Below are 19677 nucleotides of genomic sequence, written 5' to 3' on the forward strand. Positions count from 1 at the left end.
TATTAGCCACTAAGGATACCAGACCATTTCTGTGATATAATAACTTTATGGTATTTTATCCAGTCCTCACCTTGAAAAGGAGATGCCCACCATAGCAGGCTAGATCTACTGGAAAGAGTCATGAGTCCACATATCCAGCAGGCATCCTTTTGTAATCTGTCTGCATAATTCTGATCCCATTGTAGAAACAGGTTTCTTTTATGGACAACAGTGGGTGGCAGTGGCAAGAATGCATAGAAACATAAGATAAGTAGAAGCAAGGTTTTGAAATTCTTTTTAACTACTAAAAAGATATTAAATAAGAAAAGGCAAGTGCCGTTTTGCATAAGATAGCAATTGCCAATATCTCTTGGACAATAATTGTAATGGCTATTATACTATAACCATAGGTGTTCTTTTGTATATAGGCCCGGTCCTGTGTCTTGGATTTAAGCAGTCCACAACATGTGTCATTTGATTCTCATCCTGGATAGAATATCAGTGTTTAGTAAATTGGAGTTGAAGATCTTTGCTGAAAGTTACAGTCCACTCAGGAGATTTAGACTTTTTAAGATGAGAGCGGTGATTCCATGAGCCTATACTATTTTCGTGGCACATGGATTAGTCAATAGTGTCTGGTATGGGCCCTTCCATTGGGGTTGAAGGGAGTCCTTTATTAAATGTTTTTTTTCTAAAAGCCAAGGTCTCCATGCTACTGATTATGACCAGGTACCCTGTCTTCAGATAGTCAACTGTGAAAGGAATTGACAAATTCAAATAAGCCAAATCTTGGCTTTTTAAAAAACTATGATGAATGACTCCCTTACAATATTGCAATATATATACCTCCATTTTAAAAAGTTGGGTTGGTTATTTTGCTTCCCGTACACAAAGGCCTTCCCCTTATAATTTCATAAGAGGATCGCTGATGTTTTCTAAAAGGGGTGGATTGGAATGTAAGCAGCACCGCAGGGAGTGCTTTGGGCCAGGGGAGGTGAAATGCCTCTATGAACTTAGCCAATTGTGTTTTAATTATTCCATTGGTCCTTTCCACCAGCCATGAGGACTGGGATAAAAGGCACAATGAAAATGTTACAATACGGACCCAATTTTACAAATATTTTGAATAACCTTGCCCGTAAAACTTCACAGTAACACTGTGAAGTTTACAGAGGACTCCCCATAATGGAATAACTTTTTTCTAATAGAATTTTCTAACTGCCATTATTGTTGCTTGCCTGCAGGGAAAAGCTTCAACCTGATGGGAAAATATGCAGACCATTACTAAAACATATCTGTAACCCTGAGATAATGTCAGCTGAGTAAAATCAAGCTGCCATACCTCAAAAGGTCAGCTGGAAGAGGAAAATGACCCTGGGCCCCATGGGGGAAATTCCATGGGTTATATCTGGGACAACTAAAACGTTGGGAGTAAACATTTTGTGCTGTCATAGAGGATGGTTTTCAGTAATATTGTTTACACCAGGATATAATTTTATATGGATTCCAAAGGGTCAGATTATGAACATATTTCATAAGGGGCACTTGACATTCCATTGGAATAATGTGGTTATTATTAGGTCTATACCGTATTTCAGTTTCAGGTTTCAGTAATATTGTTTACACCAGAATATCATTTTATATGGATTCCAATGGGTCAGATTATGAACATATTCCATAAGGGGCATTTGACATCCCATTGGAGTAATGGGATTATTGTTAGGTCTACACCATATTTCAGTTTCAGGAGATAGGCTTCCTTCTGTTTCCAAGTAGATATCTCTTTAGTTGGGGCAATGCTTTGAGTTTCCTTCAACATGTTCTTAACTGCTTTCGATTTTATGGCCATTTCCCAGATTGAGACTGGTGGCTCGAATGTTGCTTTTTAAGGTTAGCTTCAGTAAATTGGTTACCCCAACTTTCAGTGATGTCCAATTTAGAGTGACCTGGGATTTTTATAATTGCCAAAAGTCTGGGTTTAGAATAGTTCCTAACAGCTCTGATACTGATACTTGTTTTCTGTTTTTTTTTTTTTAATGGGTTTTCTTTAGGTTAAATATTCTCTCTTCTTCCATAGCATCTGACTGTCATGAGCAACCCCAAATGCATAGTGACAGTCAGTGGGTATGTTCTCAGCCTTGTCTTTTGCCAATTGACAAGCTCAGGTCAGGGCAGTCAATTTGGTAATTTGAGCTGATCTCGCTTAGGAAAGATGACTGGCTTGAATTACCTCTAGTAAGAAAACCGTAGCATATCCTGCTCTAAAATTTCCATGCTCTCCTCTTAAATAAGACCCATTTATAGATAGATACCCAACCTATCACAGCTTTATCCAGTAACATCTCCTGTAGGTCTGTCTTTGGGGTGAGAAGTTGGGCAGTCACAAGAACACAGTCATGAGAGGTTTTGTCAAAAGGGCCCAGCAAGAGAGTGCCCAGATTAAGATTGTTACAGAAGGAAATGGTAATATTTGGAGATGAAAAAGTGAAACTTTATAAGAGGCCAGCTAGCTGGCAGACAGGTTTTGAATATGATGAAACTTTAGAAGGGTTTTCTTTAATTGTTGTACAGTTGATTGTCTCTCTGGAGTCCATATGATGGAGTCAGATTGTTCATTTTTATAGGTATGCATACAGAGGTTGAGCCATAAGACAGAAATGCAGAATCCAATTCCTGCAGTAGCCAGCCAGTTCCAAAAATTCTCTAAGTTGTTTTTCAGTAATAGGCATTGGAAAAGATTAAATTCCTTTCACTCTATCAGGGTTAATACTAAGTCGTTTCACTGAGATAATATGCCCCAAATACTTAACTTGTGGCAGGCATAGCTGAAGTCTGTCTTTAGACGCTTTGTATCTCTTGGTGGCTGTTTGAGTAAATCTAGATATCTTCCTGAAAAATAGATATGTGTCTGAACAAGTGAGAAGGTCATCCACATGCTGGATGACTGTTGCACCCTGGGGATAAAAAATAAATCCTGCAAATCAGCTTTTAATATTTGAGAAAAATAAGTGGTATTTTCTGCATACCCTTGGGGCATTACAGTCCACGTATATTGTCATTCTTTCCAGGTAAAGGCAAGCAAATATTGGCTCTCTGGATCTACAGGAATTCTAAACGAGGCATTGCAGAGATCCATAACAGAAATGTTGGCTGGTAGTCAGTATAGCTGATAGAAGGGTATGAGGATTGGGGACTACTGGGTGTCTGGGTATTATGATATTGTTTACCGCCCTCAAGTCCTGTATGAATTATCATCCTCTCCCACTTGTTTTGTTTTTGTTTTACAGAGAATATAGGGCTTTTTCAGGGACAAGTACAAATAATAATGAGCCCCCTTTTGAGTTAATATTGTATGATGGGGCAATTCCATCTATGGCTTTCTCTCACAGAGGATATTGTTTACAGTTGGGTAGTGGTTTATTAGAGTGTATCTCAACCTTTATTGGTGTGCTTGAGAATATTTTCTTTATGTCTGTATTTGACTGGGATGGTATACTCTTAAGCAAATGCTCTGCTTCTGGAGTTAACAGAAAGATTGGGGAGGCTAAAATAAATTTACCATTCTCTGCCGTTTATTCCAATGTTCTCTCTTCTCCTGTAATATTTTATTTTCTGTCTCTATTTCATTTTCCCAGCCACAAGGTAGTGTTTTAACATCATTAGTACTAAATCCTGGTACATTATCTGGATGTTTTTTAATTTGGAATTTTTGGTCTCCTGTCTCGAATTCTTAAAAAAAGTTTACCGTTTGATGAAAAAGAGATATGGGCATTATGGATCTTGAGGATATCATAACCCAGAACATTGATGAAGGCCCCACAGTTTATTAGAAACACATGGGACCAACTAAGTGTGTCACATTTACAGCCCTCAAGGGGAAAGCTCAATCCAATTAAAGTATAAGTTTTAGATATGGACTTAAAACATGAGATAGTTTGATCAGACACATCAACCATGTTAACCCTTTTATCACTCTGTGGAATGGGGTTTCTAAATAAGGTACGATTTATAAAAGTTATAGTTGCTCCCGTGTCAATTAAGGCAGATGAGCACTCATGGTTTATTATCATTTTAATCTCTCTCAATTTGTCAGGGTAGAATATTTGCAGAGATGAAACCCTTTAACTTTCTCAGAGCACCCCTAGTCTTCCTGAGTTGCACCTTCCTGCTGTTGCTTCCATTTCAGTCTCAGGCAGTCCCTTCTGAGGTACAGTAGTAACAGACTGGAAAGGAAGAGTCCTCAGATTAAGAGGGCTTAATATTTTTTTGAGGCTGAGAGGTTTGAGAAGTTAATTGCTTTAACTGTAAATGCATGATTCAAACAGTCTTTTGGTTTTCCTTTTTTATCATAGTGCAAGATAATTGGTCAGCTAAGTAAACTAGTTCATTAGTTCTGGTTGTGCCCCACTTTGTCATATGGCATTTTACAAGGCTAGCTAAATTGTCTTCTAATCTATTTAAGAAACTTGTGTTTAATAATCTATTATTTTTATTATTTTCAAAGCAATCAGTTGACATCCCACAATATTGTCTCAAAGTTTTATTAAAATGTGTACAATAAACTAAAGCTGATTCACTTGGGTTCTGGCAACATTACTGGATTTTATTCCAACCCACAACTCTTTAGAATAATGATAGAATGATATTTAACAGAGCAGTCACTCATTTCCATGTATCTTTGTGCTTGTCTTCTGGATGTTTGGGGCTGGTTATTGTGGCACTATTGGGCCTTCATGGATTAAGTGAGCTATAGGGCCTGACTGGTGTGCTTTTTCTAGCTTTTCTTAGTGTTAATTCTGAGACCAAAATGCAGAACAGCTGCTAAAGGTCTGAATGACATAGGTCACAGGTTCTGGTAATGAGCTCAAATTCTTAGGCAACCCAATTGGATATTTATGGGGATTAGAAAATTATTGAAATATTCCCCACAACTCAGCCTTTGACCAGGGTTGATAGACAATCAATGAGGTTTCCTTACCTGCACCAGTTGTTCCTGAAAAAGAATAATCATATAAGATGTTCTTGCAGGGTCCCCCTTTCCTTCATCTTCCAGATGAGAAGTTGCCACCAGGGATATCAGGGAATAGGCAGGAGGTAGAGTCTTGGAAGTTAGTCTCTCTTCTGACTTCTGTTGAGTGAGTGGCAGACAGAGGGAAAGATGGTAGCTTGGAACAAGCAGGAGAAAGAGAAAAGAGATCTGGTCAAGGAAGTTCAGAAAGATCAGAGTAAAGTGAGGGTGGAGGTGGAGGTGTGGGGGGCACCAAATGGGAAGTAAGAAATTCTGAGAATTTTCAAATAGACACAATAAAACATAATAAAAAAGATATCCCCACTGACCTCACAGAAATACAAACAACAATCAGAAAATACTATAAACAGCTCTATGCAAATAAATTAGAAAATCTAGAAGAAGTGGATAAATTCCTGGACACATACACCCCCCCAAGACTGAACCAGAAAGAGTTTGAATCCCTGAATAGACCAATAACAAGTTCTAAAATGGAGGCAGTAATGAGTAGCCTACCAACAACAACAACAACAAAAGGCCCAGGAGCAGACAAATTTACAACTGAATTCTACCAGACGTACAAAGAGAAACTGGTACCATTTCCTCTAAAACTATTTCAAACAGTTGAAAAGGAGGGAATCTTTCCTAACTCATTTTATGAGGCCAGCATTATCCTGATACCAGAACCTGGCAGAGATATAACGAATAAAGGATACTTCAGGCCATTATGCATGATGGACATTGATTCAAAAATCTTCAGTAAAATGCAGGCAAACCAAATCCAGCAGCAAATCAAAAAGCTTATCCACCACAATCCAGTCGGCTTCTTCTGTGGGATGCAAGCTGGTGCAACATACACAAATCAATGAATGTAATTCATTACATAAACAGAACTGAAGTCTAAAATTACATGATTATCTCAATAGATGTAGAAGAAACATTTGATAAAAAATTCAACATCCCTTCATGTTAAAAACTCTCAATAAACTAAGTATTGATGGAACATATTTCAAAATAATAAGAGCCATTTATGACAAACCAATAGCCAGTATCATACTGAATGTGCAAAAGCTGGAATCATTGCCTTTGAAAACTAGCACAAGACAAGGATCCCCTCTCTCACCACTCCTATTTAAAATGGTATTGAAAATTCTGGCCAGGGCAATCAGGCAAGAGAAGGAAATAAATAGTATTCAAACAGGAAGAAAGAAAGTAAAATTGTCTCTTTTTGCAGACGACGTAATCCTGTATCCAGAAAATCCCATCAACTCAGCCCAAATCCTTCTTAAACTAATAAGGAACTTCAGCAAAGTCTCAGGATACAAAATCAATGTGCAAAAGTTACAAGTATTCCTATACACCAACAATAGACCAGCAGAGAGCTATATCATGAATCAAGTCCCATTCAGAATTGCCACAAAGAAAATAAAATACAAATACAGATAACAAGGAAAGTGAAAAACCTCTTCAAGGAGACCTACAAACCACTACTCAAGGAAATCAGAGAGGACACAAACCAAACATTTTATGCTCATGGATAGGAAGAATCAATATCATGCAAATGGACATACTGTCCAAAGTAGTTTATAGATTCAATGGTAATCTCATTAAACTACCATTGACATTCTTCATAGGATCAGAAACAAATTAATTTAAAATTTATATGGAACCAAAAGAGAGCCTGTATAGCCAAAACAATCTTAACCAAAAAGAACAAAGCTGGAGGCATCACACTACTTGACTTCAAACTATACTACCAGGTTAGAGTAACCAAAACAGCATGGTACTGGTACAAAACCAGGAACGTAGGCCAATGGAACAGAATAGAGATCTCAGAAATAAGACCACACATCTACGACCATCTGATCTTCAACAAACCTGACAGAAACAAGCAACAAGAAAATGATTTCCTAGTTAATAAATAGGGCTGGGGAAACTGGCTAGCCATATGCAGAAAATTGAAACTGGACCCCTTCCTTACATCTTATACAAAAATTAACTCAAGATAAATCAAAGACTTAAATTTATAAACCAAAACTATAAAAACCCTATAAGAAAATCGAGGCAAATATACAGCCACGTATTTTATGATGAAAATGTCAAAAGCAATTGCAACAAAAGCAAAAATTGACAAATGGGATCTAATTAAACTGAAGAGCTTCTGCACAGCAAAAGGAACTATCATCAGAGCAAAGAGAAAGCCTACAGAATGGGAAAAAATTTTTGCAATCTATCCATCTGGCAAAGGTCTAATATCCAGAGTCTACAAGAAACCTAAACAAATTTACAAGGAAAATACAACCCCATCAAAAAGTAGGCAAAGGTCATGAACAGACCCTTCTCAGAACAACACATTTATATATCCAAGAAACATATTATAAAAAGCTCAACCGCACTGATCATTAGAGAAATGCAAATCAAAACCATGATGAGATACCATCTCATGCCAGTCAGAATGGCCATTGTCAAAAAGCCAGAAAAACAACTGATGCTGGTGAGGCTGTGGAGATACAGAAATGCTTTTACCCGGTTGGTGGGAATGTAAATTAGTTTAGCCAGTGTGGAAGATAGTGTGGTGCTTTCTTAAAGACCTAAAACCAAAAATACCATTTAACCTAGCAGTCCTACTACTGGGTATATACCCAAAGGAATATAAATCATTCAATTGTGAAAATACATGCACATGTATGTTCATTGCAACACTATTCACAATAGCAAAGACATAGAATCAACACAAATGCCAATCAATAGACTGGTAAAAAAAATGTGGTACATATGCAGATGCAGATGACCTAATCCTATATCTAGAAAATCCCACCAACTCTGCCCAAAAGCTTCTTAAACTAATAAGGAACTTCAGCAAAGTCTCAAGATACAAAATCAACGTGCAAAAATTACAAGTATTCCTATACACCAACAATAGACAAGCAGAGAGCCAAAGCATGAATTAACTCCCATTCATATATACACCATGGAATACTATGGAATACCATGGAATACTATGGAATACCACGGAATACCATGCAGCCATAAAAAGGAGCAAGATCATGTCCTTTGCAGAAACATGCATGGAGCTGGAAGCCATTATCCTCAGCAAGCTAACACAGGAGCAGAAAACCAAACACTGCATGTTCTCACTTATAAGTGGGAGCTGAACAATGAGAACACATGGACACAAGGAAGGGAATGACACACACTGGCGCCTGCTGGGAGGGTGGGGGAAGGCAGAACATCAGGATAAATAGCTAATGCATGCTGGGCTTAATATCTAGGTGATGGGTTGATAGGTGCACCAAATCGCCATGGCACAAATTTACCTATGTAACAAACGTGCACATCCTGCACTTGTGTCCTGGAACTTAAAAAAAAAAAAAATTAGAAAAAAAGGAAATTCTGAAGATTTCTTTTAGAGAGATAAAACATTTGAGAGTTATTGGTTAGCATTTCTAAGTTGTTTGTTGGCCTCTTGATGATGAGGCGGTCTTTCTCCCCCATTTTTTGCTACTCTGTAGGTACCATTGAAAGTAGTTCTCACATTTTGTTTGTTTAGCTTTTGTGTCAGCATTTTCCATTCTAGTTCTCAGGTACACTTATCTGGGCATCTCAAAAAAATCCTCATCTAGGCCATTATAACTTAGGATCTGCTTTGGTTATGTTATAATGGTCTACTTAATTAAATATTTACATGACAATTCACCAGAAGTATTTTGCATATATCCTACCAGAGTTTCTAAGAGTGGAACTTTATGTTTCCCAGATGCAGGGGTTTTAGCCAGCTTAGAGGCCCAGTTCTCCATAATTTAGAGTTCTCCTTCAGATTTGACCAAGTCAGGGAGTGTGTTGGGCCCAAAGTGTGCTGCTTGCAGACCTAGCTTTTTACGGCCATTACTCCCTGAACTTGTTTTGTCCACCCATGTTGCAGCTACCTGGCACAGTGTATCAGTGATATGAACAGGAGGCAGAGCCTCCTGTTGTAATACTTGTAATTTTTGCACATTGATTTTGTATTTTGACACTTTGCTGAAGGTCCTTATTAGTTTAAGAAGCTTTCAGCTGAATAGCCTGAAACCAGGGCCTAAGTGAGAACTTAACATCCCTGTTTTTCTGCTTGAACGTTGCTTTTTCCAAAACCACCCATGGCCCACCTCACCTCCCATTTTCTACCTATAAAAACCTCAGGGTCAGCCAGCAGAGAAATGAGAAGCAGCTGGACATCAGAGACTATGGCTGGATGTCAGAGAGAAGCAGCTTGACTTCAGAGGGACAGCTTAATGGCATAACTTTAGAGAAAAATTTGGCCAGAGATTGCTAGACTTCAGGGGAATATTAACTTCTCACTCTGTCTCCTTTTCATCTCCTTTTTAAAATGCTACCTAGAGGCTTTATCTGCATGATAAAACTGTGGTCTCCACAATCACTTATAACAACCCAGAAATTTTTTTTCTGTTGATCCCAGGTGTTTGGATAAACTCAAACAGTTGTCAGCCAGAAAACTTTTAAAACTACCTATAACCTGGAAGCACTCCTCCTTCCATTTTGAGGTGTCCCACATTTCTGGACTAAACCAAAGTATTTTTAAAATGCATTTGACCACATTAGGCACATGTTTCCAGGACCTCCTGAGGGCCATGGTCACTCATATATGGTTCAGAAATAATCTCTTTATTTTACAGAGTTTAACTATTTTCATCAACAGAAGCAAGCAGAAACTCTCAGGAAAACAGAAATTTTTTTAGCAGCAAATTAAACATCAGTCCCCCAACTAAAAAATTTTGAAAGTTCAGGGATCTTTGGAGAAAGGAGGTCCCAGACCTCAGCAAATTGTTTTATCATTTTGAGCTATAAAGAGCCCAAAGCCAGTGCCAAGCACCGATAGTGTTACTGATAGAGGACATTCAGCTTCTTGCTGTTTTGAACAAAGAATTAAGCCAAACACACAAACAAAGCAAGGAAAGAATGAGGCAAAAAAAGCAGCGATTTATTGAAAATGAAAGCACACTCCACAGAGTGGGAGTGAGCCTGAACAAGTGCCACAAGGGTCCAGTTATGGAATTTTGGGGGGTTTAAATATCCTCTAAAGGTTTCCCACTGGTTATTTGGTGCACTCCCTGTGTAAATGAAGAGGCTGAAGTGAATTTACAAAGTTATTCACTTTGTGTACACCCTATGCAAATGACGAGGATGAAGTAAGGTTACAAAGTTATTTACTTGGTGCACATCTTATGCAAATGAAGAGGATGTTTCCTTTCATATCTGAAGTAGACTTACAAAGTTATATACTTGGTCTTATAAAGTTGGGGGTTTTCCATTTGATTTTGTTCTAGGAAGTCCTTAGGTTACCTGCTTTGAGACCCTAATATCCTGCCTCATCTTCCCCCTGGAAAGACATGATGCCTACAATCATGGGAGGAAGAGGGACAAACGGTCTTTCTTCTGGAACTGCTTCATGCTGGCTTGGAGCATAGTCCTTACCTATTGGGGATCATGGAACTCTTGTCCTGCTCTTTCTAGTGAAGACAGGGTAGCTTCTTGATAACCAGGGGTGATATCTTTACTTGGAACTGGCTGTAACCCTCGTCACATGATCATCTGAAGCTTGATGGTCTCTAGGTAACAGGAAATGAATTTGGTTAAAATATTTAAGGGAAACTTCAGGGGGTGGATACCTATGCTGTCAGGAATGTTTCTTATAGAAATTTGCAGGAGAAAAATCCTGGTCTGTCTAAGATCTATGTGTTTCCTTAATGTCTTAGCATGAGTGACTCTATTTCAGTTTGGTTTGGTCTGTTGGGGCCTAGCACATGAGCTCAGTCCAAAACAATGGCCTCCCATAATTTTGTTTAAAAAATTTCTCCCTTTTTGGTCAGGTTCTCACTTGTGTATAAAAGCTCTTGCATGAGAAAGCTTTTATACAACCAGAAAACATGCAGTGAAAATGAAAATTGAAATGCTCAAATGGCCCATCAGGTAGTCAAATGTACCCAGAGCTTTGATCGTCTACCCAGGAATATGGATTTGACAAGCTAAACATTGATTATAAGCTATTTTAGCAATTTATCAGTATGCACACCAAAATATATTTAATTTGGATCATTTTATCTTTCCATAGTGAGTCATGGAATGCATTACCTTTAATAAAAAAAGCTTTTAAGACTCAGAAAAGACAAGGAGGCCATCCTGGTTCCCCATGAGAACTGTTCCCAATAACATTGGACTATGTCCTCTTGAATACTAGTGTTTTCTCCAATTTAGGTACATAGCACTGATAACTAATGAGTTAGCATAAGTAATTTGACTTAGACCATGGAGTTTATTCAAATTATATAACCAAAAATTTCAGTATCAGTTGATTTAATTGAAAATCTGGCAAAGTATTTTCTTGGTATTCAATATTAATATCATTCACAAAAATATAACCTGAAGAAAATTAAACATTATTTTTTATATTAACAATGTTTCCACATAACTAAACGTGTCAAATAATCTTGTTTACCTCTTTTTTCATGCTCAGGGGACTTCTGTAGCATCTCAAAGTTAGAGGTCAGAAAAGACAATTTTGAAGCTGAAATTTGATTTTGGGAAGACTATCAAATATGTTAAATGTTTAAAACGCTTGATATTATGAAACTGAATTTCATATTACAATAAGTCATTCATTTAGCCAAAATGATGACTCAAAAATTTTAAAAGGTCAAAACCTTTGCTAATTGATAGAGGGAAGACTTAGTTTTCCAAACAATCTGTCTCTTATCTTCCCCGCCACCCTGCCTTTTTTTTTTTTTTTTTGGTAGTTTATTCAAAAGGCAAAGAAAAATCTTTCATTATCTTTTAATTTTGGTGAAAAACCTGGTAAGTCATTTTAAATATGTACTAGGTGCCTATAAGTTCTCACTATTTCCATCATAGCTAGGGGCGTGGCCAAGTTCACATGTCTTCAGTCCTTATGTAGCTGTTAAGCAGGCAAGTCAAACAATTTTTAAAAGCCCAAAGAAGCAGTTTATGACCTTAAAGCATTTAGCAAGCTTAATATTCGACCAGCCTACTTTAGATCAAATGTCTTTATTTTACCAGTAAGTTTTAAAGCTGTTTTTAATTCCCAAAGATTACTAAAGTCATGTGAACTAAAAGTCATTACAGCTTTTATTTTTCTTTCAAAATATTTGATTTAGATCAAATATGCTTATTTTTCTTTAAGCCAATTAATTAGAGCTCTTTTATATAAACCTTACACACATAACACACCTATAACTACACAGACAGAAGATCTAATAGTTGTAAGATTTTTCATTTGCCTGTTTTTTGATTGGATTACTGGCCTCAGGGTAGAGCCCTTCAAAAAACAGGGCTAGGAAAACATGCAGTTTCTAGGGTTTAATAAGAAGGCACAGCTGGAAGTAAAATACAGATCCCCAAAATTAAGGGTCCCATTTTTATACCAGATACTGGATCACAAAAAGAGGGAATCAGCCATCTCCCCTGGGAGTCTTATCTCTCAGAGGGGATTGGAGAAATTTCCATAATTTCTAGGTGGTCAAGAGCATGCTTCTCTAATCCAAATGTGCAAAGAGCTGAGTATCACCCAGATAACTGCCATTAGCCATCCTCAAAAGTGTATTTCCTACCTAATTATTACACACCAAAGCTCTCTCATAATGAGAAGTAATTTCGGATACTCCCCAACAAACTCAAGATCATCTGATAACACAATGCAAAACAGGACAGAGCCTTAGATTTTGAGAGGGATCTATCCACTTTTAATTACTAGAGTTTCATGAGGAAAACAGAGAAAACAGAGGTTTTTCCAAAATGAGGTCTTATGGCACCTCATCTGTTTTTCTCAAGGAGTCCCAGGCTACCAGAAGTTATCTCAGGGCCTCAAATGTGTGCATTAAGAGTGACAAGACAAAATGGAAGAAAGTAATTCAGTTGATTGAGAAAAAAAATTTCCAGAAAAACAAGATCCAAGAAGAGAAAAAACCTTTTTAAATATACCTGTAGCTTGGATATCCACTTTTAATTAAGCTGATTTTAACCATAGCACTCTTAAAAAAAGAACTCTTTTAAGTCTCTTATTTCCCAACTTTAGCCACACTAAGTGGCCAATACGTCTGTCTTTTGAATGTTACCTAAGGTACTGTCCAAGGTGCTCAGAGAAAGACAATTTCAAGATAGTTCATGGAGGGGAAGAGAACAAACAAATGGTAAAGGTCACACAGATATCAAACCAGAAAGGACTCATTCCCCAAGCCAGGATTGAATCTGGGCCACCACTATAAAATGGCAAAGACCCAGCTGCAGATCTGCAACATTGGGCATTCTCCACTGCCTTTCAGAGAAGGAGTCTAGAGTAGTTCATTATAAGCTTGTAAAGGCTTCCAAATACTCAAGAAAATTTTTAGAGCTATGACATGAACCCCAAAATTCTTCTTCTGGATGGCAGAGACTAAGAGAAAGTACTGCCACATGGTTACAGGGTCAGGCTCCCAGGGACATAAAGCAAGATGGAGACCTCATCCAGTTATTTTTGTTTCAGCAGACTGCAGCAAAGTTTGTTACTGACTAGCCTGCTGTGTCATATTGAGCAGTGAGCTTATGGGGTCCTAAGACTGTATTCTCTCCTAAGGTACTCCTCTTCATGACAGAACAACACAGAAAGACAAATTTATAGCACAAGATATACCAAATTTGCTGCAGCTTAAGACTAGCCTCAGAATTTCTTTTCACATTAATCAAAACTTTACGGAGGAGATAAACAGTAATTTTTACCGTTCATTCGACCAGTTCGCACAGAGAGAGAGGAGGCCAGAAGTCCAACTGGTAAGAAATTCTTACCTCTTTGCCAGCATGCCAGCATGTCAGGTTTCTGGGTTCTCCTTCCTTGAGCAGCCCTAATGATCCTGCTTGACACTATGCAAACAAACACATTGCCATGTATTAAGAACATTCACAAATAGTTCTAAAATTCTGGAGAAATTAGGCACAGAGAAAGATACATGACTCAAATTCTCTTTGTGAAAGTATACTCAATACACTTAAAGTATCAGGGAGCCTATTATCCAAAGAGTTACTTTAAGGTTAAAAAGCTGATGTGCTCCATCAATTCCAGCAGGCATGACAAAGGTAGCCTAGGAATTCCAGATAAATGGAACAAATGATGACTTGCTAGAAATGAATAAGAAAGAAAATAACTATTCACAGAACCAAAGAGAAGCCTTCCACCAGAAACAAAAAAACAAAACAAAACAAAACAAAAAACCCATTGTTTTATATATATGGATACACAAGCAAAACCCAGAGGAGAATAAGGAGCAAATGAATAAAAGTCAGAAGCAAAAATAAATAAACAGGAAACCAATCCTAATTTTTTTTTTTTACTCAATCTACCTTGGGGCTTACACTGTTACCCAGGGCCCCCCAAACCCACATAATGAATATTTTATTCCTGATACACAATTCAATATTCTTAAGTTGACCAATATCACCATACATCCTGTGAAATCAAGAAATTCACTCTGGGCATGTGACCAATAAGTACTCCAGTGTCAGCATTATCTGTGCAAAACAGTGAACATAGGCTGGGCATGTTGGCTCACGCCTGTAATCCCAGCACTTTGGGACGCTGAGGCAGGCAGATCACAAGGTCATGAGATCAAGACCATCCTGGCTAATGTGGTGAAACCCCGTCTCTACTAAAAATACAAAAAAATTAGTCAGACGTGGCAGTGTGCTCCTGTAGTCCCTGCTGCTGGGGAAGCTGAGTCAGGAGAATGGCATGAACCTGGGAGGCAGAGCTTGCAGTGAGCCAAGATCACGCCACTGCACTCCAGCTTGGGTGACAGAGCAAGACTCCATCTCAAAAACAAAACAAAACAACAACAAAAAAAAAACAGTGAACATAGTGTGAAAGAATGCAAGCACATATGTGAAATTTGACTCCACACTATATCTGGCTTTATGCTTAACTGTATTAAAAAACTGCTAATACATTTCCTTACAATACTTTTTATTTGACTTTAATCAAGACTAAAAGCTTTAACTATGAAAATGTTAATTAGCCAAATTTCTCCAACTCTATCAGATTTTAAAGAATATTTTATTATCTAAAGTTTTTCCACATCTTTCTCCCTTACTTACTGGTTCCTTACTACATTGTTTCATAAATAGCCTTTTCAAATCTGTAATTTGAACTAACTTTTAGATAATTTCTGAATTAGAAAAAATATTCTTTTTCTCACTAATAACACAACACTTTATGGCACATTTTGCATACAGAATTATGTGTTAACTAGAATTCTTATCATTAGTAACCTGTAACTTTAGTGAAACCCTAAAAAGCAAGAAATTCTGAACTATTAGATATAAGCATTTATAGATAAGAACAATTTTACAATTTTAGAAACACTGTTCCTCATATCAGAGCCCTTTCTTAATTGGAAATGATCCAGATATTAAATGAGCATCAAAAATAATTTTAAGATTTTCATTTACAGAAAAAGTTTACCTAAAACTTTTATCCCATTCACTGTACTCAATTATTTTATTTTTAACAGTTTATCTAGATTGCTTCTGTAAACTGAGATATTAGACACTATCATTTAAAGTTATTTTCTTGTTAACCATGTTATTAATAGCCAAAGAACATCAGATGCTCACCTAAACCTAAGAGCCTCAAAGTTAAATACATAGGTATTTTTGCCAATAACTCAGAAGATTTAGCTAAAAACATTAAATTACTCTCATTTGTCAAAAAAAAAAAAAATGAAGGCATGCAAACCAAGATCATTTTGTTTTGGTTAGATTTAGAGTTTTATAACCTTCTATGCTAAACCCTAACACCTCAAAATATCTGGCAGAGACCAATATAAAATCCAGAAAAAATTCTGAAGGCATTTCTATTTTAATTTTACCAATAATTTTGAAACCAGCTAATTTAGTAAAGTTATACTTAAGTCACATGAACTTGAAAATTGCCTAGACTTATTTATGAGTGCTCTTTTACTTACAAGCCAATTTGGTAGACGCAATATATAAAAATAAGTATACATACAAGTAAACACATCTAGACATGTATACACACACACAGATGAAGATCTAACAGCTTTTACCTCGTAACTCTAGCCATGAGATAGTAATACAAGCTCACTGCTTTTACTTTGTTTGCCCCAATAGCTAATCCAATGAAGGCTGTGAACCAAAGTTTTGGGTAAAGCAGTTTCCATGGCAGTTTTAATTTTAAAGGCCAAACGTCCTCAGACTCCAAAGAACACTGAGGTCAGTCCTTTGCTTAGAAGAGCAGCACAAAAGCCTAGATACACTTTTCCATTCAACAGCAAACTCCAGATTCCAAACAGTATTGGTGCCAAACAGCATTACCAAAGTTGCCATTGTGATCTGTGAGAGAAAATTTTAGAAAGGGCTTAGTATTGGACCTCAGAATCTCTACCTAGGGCATCCCCTTTGGAGAGGTGAAGGTCTGGAGTTTGATCCCCCGGGGGCATCCCCTTTTGGGGTCCAGTATTACAGTGTCAGAAATCTCTGACTTTATGTGGGCACTGGTACCACTTTTTTTGTTTTCCCTTCAGAGGCAATGACTTTCTATGAGCTTTTCTTTGGTTCCTGGGTATCTTCCCTGACTTTTAGCATCCTTATAATTTGATAAGACCATGCTTTCCCATGCATCCCGTTTGACTACAGTGATAGCCATGAACTGTAATGATAGGAACTGGAGGCTGAGTGGGTTTCTTTTTTTTTTTCTTAGCTATTGGGGGAACCCGCTCCCAATATTTCAACATAGGTTCTTTCTATTTTCCATAAGTGTTGGCCAGCAGAGAAATAAAAGGAGACAGTACAAAGAGAGGAATTTTACAGCTGGGCCGCCGGGGGTGATATCACACATCGGTAGGACCGTGATGCCCACCTGAGTCTCAGACCAGCAAGTTTTTATTAAGGGTTTAAAAGGGGAGGGCGTGTAAGAACAGGGAGTAGGTACAAAGATCGCATGCTTCAAAGGGCAGAAAGAAGAACCACTAATAAGGGTCTAACAAAGATCACATGCTTCTGAGGGAACAAGACAAAGGTCAAAAGCAGAACCACTGATAAGGGTCCAACAAAGATCACAGGGCAAAGGGTAAAAGCAGAACCACTGATAAGGGTCTATGTTCAGCAGTGCACGTATTGTCTTGATAAACATCTAAAACAACAGAAAACAGGGTTCAAGAACAGAGAACCAGTCTGACCACAAATTTACCAAGGCAGAGTTTTTCCCCACCATAGTAAACCCGAGGGTTCTGCAGGAGACCAGGGTGTATCTCAGTCCTTATCTCAATTGCACAAGACAGACATTCCCAGAGCAGCTGTTTATAGACCTCCCCCCAGGAATGCATTCCTTTCCCAGGGTATTAATATTCCTTGCTAGGAAAAGAATTTAGCCATATCTTTCCTACTTGCACATTCATTTATAGGCTCTCTGCAAGAAGAAAAATATGGCTCTTTTTGGCCAACCCTGCAGGCAGTCAGAGCTTATGGTTGTCTTCCCTTGTTCCATAAAAATCGCTGTTATTCTCTTCTTTTTCAAGGTGCACTGATTTCATATTGTTCAAACACACATGTTTTATAGTCAATTTATACAGTTAACACAATTATCACAGTGGTCCTGAGGTGACATACATCCTCAGCTTACGAAGATAACAGGATTAAGATATTAAAGTAAAGACAGGCATAAGAAATTATAAAAGTATTATTTGGGAACTGATAAATGTCCATATTAAGATGAAATCTTCACAATTTATGTTCCCCTGCCATGGCTCCAGCCAGTCCCTCCATTTGGGGTCCCTGACTTCCCACAACACTTAGCCAGTCAAGTAGACGAAGGGAAGAATTTAGCATAACAAGCGAAGATTTAAATGACCTGAAATGCATGCAGGTTCACCCCGAAGAGCTGTGCCACATGTAGAGATCAGGAACCACAAACAGAAAAGATAGAAAAGAGTCCTTCCCCTTTCTGGGCAGAGCAACTTCTCCATTCACTCCTTGGTCTTCAGGCAACACAGGAGCATGGCCCTGGCCAGAAACCTGCAGTTACCTCCATGTTTAGGTGCTGCCCACCAAGGGTCCTGAGTTGGAAAGGAAAAGAGAGACAGAAATTCCCCTGTATGGAGGAGAAAGAAAAAGGAGAAAAATAAACCCCAAACTTTGGGCTTACTGCCTGGCTGGCTCACCAAAATATGTTACCAGTGGGGGGTGTCCAGGTTCTTGGTGTTTTGAACAAAGAATTGGACAAAATGTACAAAGAAAGCTTGGGAAAAATGAAGAAACAAAAGCAGAGATTTATTGAAAACCAAAGAACACTTTACAGGGTGGGAGTGGCCCGAGCAAGTGGCTCAAGGACCCAGTTATGGAATTTTCTGGCATTTAAATATCCTCTATAGGTTTCCCATTTTTTACTCGGTATACACCCTATGTAAATGAAGAGGCTGCAGTGAAGTTTCAAAGTTATTTACTTGGTGTACACCCTATACAAATTAAGAGGATGAAGTGAGCTTATAAACTTATATACTTGATGTACACCCTATGCAAATGAAGCGGATGTTTCCTGCCATAGCTGAAGTTGAGCTACAAAGTTATTTACTTGGTCTTAGAAAGTTGGGGTTTTTCTGTTTGATTTAGTTCTAGGAAGTCCTTAGGTTCCCTGTCCCCAGCCCCTATTCTTCTGCCTCAATAGGAAAGCTGCTGCAGGACTTGGCAACCTTCACTCAGGATCCCTCTGTGGTTACCAGATGTCAATCAAAGAAATAACCTCAAAGAGGTTTATTTCCCAAAGTTAAGTATGTATGCCTGGGACACTGGTATATGCCTTTCTTCCAAGATGATTATGAGGGCTTCAAATCATAAGGGGAAAGGGTGAAATATTGAGAAATACACAATTTTCATGTGAGAGGGTAGGAGGGGAAAATAGTCATTTATGTATTTGTCTGGCTCAGTGAATCTGCCTTTTTACATAAGATAACATAGACAATAGAATAGAGAAAAATAATAAGATATGTGTTTGTCTTAGGTGGGTAGAGGGACGACTTTTAGTTCTGTCCTATGTCCTCCATACCTGTGAAGATAAGCTATCAATTTACATTGCCATGGTGAACTTTATCAGAAATGCTTTAGGCTAAAGATCTTGGGGCTCACAAAAAAATTTCCTTGTGGGCAAAATGTGAAGGAGGTATGTACCTTTTCATCTTTGTATCCATCTCATCTAGGAACAAAAGTTGGAGGCATGTTTGCATGACCCAGTTCCCTGCTTGACGTTTCCCTTTGGCTTAGTGAGTTTGGGGTTTCAAAATTTATTTTCCTTTCACATTCCAAAGAAGTGCAAAGCAGCCTTCACAAGATTCAGAACCACTGATAAGATAGCTCAAAAAAGGGAAGTTTCACCAGCTCTAAGTGGATTACAACTCACATTTCCATCTGGTCATATTTTCTAGCACCTATGCCTCTCAGTGAGCACCCAAGTATGAAGGTCCAAACTCTCCATATGCCCCATAGATGAAAAAAGCCAGGAAATCAAAAAGGATCAATGGAAGGGAAAATAATCAATAACAAATGAGTATCCCAAAAGTTCAAAAATTATACAAATGGGATTGGTTTTCTGACCAGAAATGGATTCTGGGTGTTGGCAATGAAAGTACGGAATTCTAGCC

The 19677-nt window shown here is 37.9% G+C and overlaps 1 long non-coding RNA gene across 1 annotated transcript; it reads right to left on the reverse strand.

Moving 5' to 3' along the window:
• Positions 1–5706: 5706 nt before the first annotated feature.
• LOC129529789 (uncharacterized) lies at positions 5707–11077 on the reverse strand. Its single transcript, XR_008675340.1, has 3 exons — positions 10460–11077; positions 8305–8345; positions 5707–5830 (listed from the first exon to the last, which is right to left on the reverse strand). It is a non-coding gene; the product is annotated as an uncharacterized lncRNA (long non-coding RNA).
• Between the last annotated feature and the right edge of the window lie 8600 nt (positions 11078–19677).

The sequence above is a fragment of the Gorilla gorilla genome, chromosome X, assembly GCF_029281585.2.
Source record: "Gorilla gorilla gorilla isolate KB3781 chromosome X, NHGRI_mGorGor1-v2.1_pri, whole genome shotgun sequence".
Classification (NCBI taxonomy): Eukaryota; Metazoa; Chordata; class Mammalia; order Primates; family Hominidae; genus Gorilla; species Gorilla gorilla.